General features: G+C 40.1%; 1 pseudogene; it reads left to right on the forward strand.

The window, feature by feature from the left end:
- The first annotated feature begins 1,475 nt into the window (after positions 1–1,475).
- Positions 1,476–2,614, forward strand: LOC120223702 (annotated as a pseudogene).
- The last annotated feature ends 1,096 nt before the right edge of the window (positions 2,615–3,710 follow it).

Genomic DNA, 3,710 nt, shown 5'->3' on the forward strand with positions numbered 1-3,710 from the left:
TTGTATGGAACCACAAAAGACCCCGAATAGCCAAAGTAATACTAAAAAAGAAAACCAAAACGAGAGGTATCACCATCCCAGACTTTAGCCTCTACTACAAAGCTGTCATCATCAAGACAGTATGGTATTGGCACAAAAACAGACACATAGACCAATGGAATAGAATTGAGAACTCAGAATTGGACCCAAAAATATACAGCCAACTAATCTTTGACAAAGCCAGAAAGAGTATCCAATGAAAAGACAGACTCTTTAATAGATGGTTCTGGGAGAACAACATGCAGAAGAATGAAACTAGATCATTTTCTCACACCATACACAAAAATAAACTCAAAATGGATAAAAGACCTGAATGTGAGACAGGAACCCATCAAAACCCTAGAAGGAGAAAGCAGGAAACAACCTCCTTGGCCTCCACTGCAGCAACCTCTTACTTGACACACCCCCAAAGCAAAAGAATCAAGAGTAAAAATAAACTATTGGGACCTCATCAAGATTAAAACCTGCATGGCAAAGGAGACAATCCATAAAACTAATAGACAACCAACAGAATGGGAAAAGACAGTTGCAAGGGACATATCAGATAAAGGGTTAATATCCAAACTCTATAAGGAACTCACCAAACTACACGCCTGAAAAACAAACAACCCAGTGAAGAAATGGGCAGAAGATATGAACAGACACTTCTCCAAAGAGACATCCAGATGGCCAACAGACACATGAAACGATGCTCAGCATCCCTCCTCGTCAGGGAAATACAAGTCAAAACGACACTGAGATACCACCTCACACCAGCCAGAGTGGCTAAAATGAGCAAATCAGAGAACTCTAGATGCTGGCGAGGATGTGGAGAAACGGGCACCCTCCTACACCGTTGGCGGGAATGTAAACTGGTGCAGCCCCTCTGGAAAACAGTGTGGAGGTTCCTCAAAAAATTAACCATAGAACTCCCCTATGACCCAGCAATAGCACTGCTAGGAAGTTATCCAAGGGATACAGGAGTGCTGATGCATAGGAGCACATGTTCATAGCAGCAATCTCGACAATAGCCAAAACATGGAAAGAGCCTAAGTTTCCATCAACGGATGAATGGATCAAGATGTGGTTTATCTATACGATGGAACACTACATGGCAATGAGAAAGAATGAAATCTGGCCATGTGTAGCAACATGGATGGAAATGGAGGGTGTTATGCTGAGTGAAATAAGTCAGGTAGAGAAGGACAGATACCACACATTTGCACGTATAGATTGAACTTAACAGAAGACCATGGGGGAGAAGGGAAAAAATAGTTGGAGAGAGGGAGATGGCAAACCATGAGACACTCTTGAATGCTGAGAACAAACGGAGGGCTCATGGGCTTGGGGCGGGATGGGGGAGATGGGCATGGAGGAGGGCACTTCTGAGGTTGAGCACTGGGTGTTATATGGAAACCAAATTGACAATAAACTATATGTAAAAAAATAAAAATAAAACACCTGATCAACTAAATAAACATTATCGATTATGTGTCAAACACTTTGAGACCTCTATGATCTGTAGAAGAATACATTTTGTTGAGGCATCAGAAAGCTAAAGAATGATTGGGTTATTTTATTTCTCAAAAATAATTGAAGCAGATACTTGTGAAGTCATTGGGAGAGTCCTTACAGGACAATTCTTCGAGATAATGCAATACCAACAATATTTGATCTTACCAGTCATTTGAACAACCCACTTAGTAGACACAGAAAACGAATAAAATAATTGAATAAAGATGACATCAGGACACTGAAACAGAAAAAAATTGATGAGATTTCTGAACAGGAACAAAAACATAAGGAAATAAACAACAGCAATGCTCAGAACCCCAGTGCAAAAGAAGGGGTGAAGAACAGGATGAAGACATTTTACCTTTAACCCTTGAAGAGAAAGAAAATAAAGAATACTTAAAATATTTATTTGAGATTTTGATTCTTATGGGAAAGCAAAACATCCTTCTGGATGGCCATGAAACTAATGGGCTCCCAAAGGGTCTCTTCACACCTGATAACTTTCACGCACTGTTGGAGTGCCGCATAAATTCTGGCGAGGAGGTTCTGAGAAAGCACTTTGAGACAACAGCAGTCAACACCTTGTTCTGCTCGAAAGCACAGCAGAAACAGATGCTGGAGATCTGTGAGAGCTGCATCCGGGAGGAAACCCTCAGGGAAGTGAGAGACTCCCACTTCTTTTCCATCATCACTGACGATGTCGTGGATATAGCAGGGGAAGAGCACTTGCCTGTGTTGATGAGGATTGTTGATGAGTTTCACAACCTGAGAGAGGAATTTGTGGGCTTCTTGCCTCATGAAGCCAATGCAGAAATTTTGGCTGTGAAACTTCACACCACGATAACTGAGAAGTGGGGATTGAACATGGAGAATTGTCATAGCCAGGCTACAGGCTTACCTTGTGTGCAGTGGGTTTTCTTCCAAAATGAAAGTTGTTGTTTCTAGGCTTTTAGAGAAATATCCCCAAGCTGTCTACAGCACCATGCTGACATATACAGGAGCGACTTACCCAATCCTAACACGCTCTCGGCTGAGCTGCATTCTTGGAGAACCAAGTGGAAACACAGAGGGAAAGATATAGAGCTTCTGTCCACCATTTATGAAGCCCTGCATCTACCAGACATCAAGTTTTTTCCTAATGTTTATGCACTGCTGAAAGTCCTGTGTATTCTTCCTGTGATGAAGGTCGAGAATGAACATTATGAAAATGGGCGTAAGTGTCTCAAAGCATACCTGAGGAACACTTTGACAGACCAAAGGTCAAGTAATTTGGCTTTGCTTAAGATAAATTTTGATATAAAACATGATCTGGATTTAATGGTGGACGCCTATATCAAACTCTATACAACTAAGTCAGAGTTTCCTACAGAAAATGGTTCCTCAAAAACCATTGAAAATATCTAGGAGACTTTTAAAGTAGGCTTTTTATTATGTTTGATATTTGGAAAAATCTGTTAAGAAATTTGAAAACATTTTAAGGAAAAGCTGTCAGGTGTATGTAGGCCACTTAATCAGTGACTATCTTAACCTGTGGACCTCTTCATTGAGTACTGTAGCCATTAATAATCTGCCTATTTAAATGGTCCCTGTTTGAACTCTTATGCTTTGGAGACATAACTGTTCTTCCAGGAGATAACATTGAAAGTGCCACATTACATTTCGGTGGGATCTCTGCTAGTGGAACTTTGGAATTGTTGTAGTTAAGTCATTTTAGAAATAACATTTATTATCACTGGATCCAATTGTCGGGTATTGAGTTATCAGTTCTTAGAAGAAATAGAAGCGTGGGGGAAAGGAATACATTTTATAAAATGTTATAGTGAAGTTCATGAATGACCTGGAGTGGTAAATATGTTAAAAATCTGTAATGGACAGTTAAGGGAGTTACCAGACAGCTAGAGAGAGAGAGAATGGAAAACATGTGAGCTTGCCAAGTAAGGATTTCAGCATAGATTTTGTCTATCAAATGAACTTAAAGGAACAAGTTACAATTACAGTTTGAATGGGTAAGCCTGCCATTGTTGGTCCATGTTGGGTTGTTGCTGTTTACATTCCTTTGTTGAGCCTACATCTTCATAAGATTTTCAGCAGGTATTTGTTGAACACCTCTGTTTCATAGTCAAGACAGGATCAGAGGCCATATACTAACAACTGATTTGTCTGATTTCCTCTGTCTT

This window comes from Hyaena hyaena, unplaced genomic scaffold, assembly GCF_003009895.1.
Source record: "Hyaena hyaena isolate Hyena2069 unplaced genomic scaffold, ASM300989v1 scaffold_1031, whole genome shotgun sequence".
NCBI lineage: Eukaryota > Metazoa > Chordata > Mammalia > Carnivora > Hyaenidae > Hyaena > Hyaena hyaena.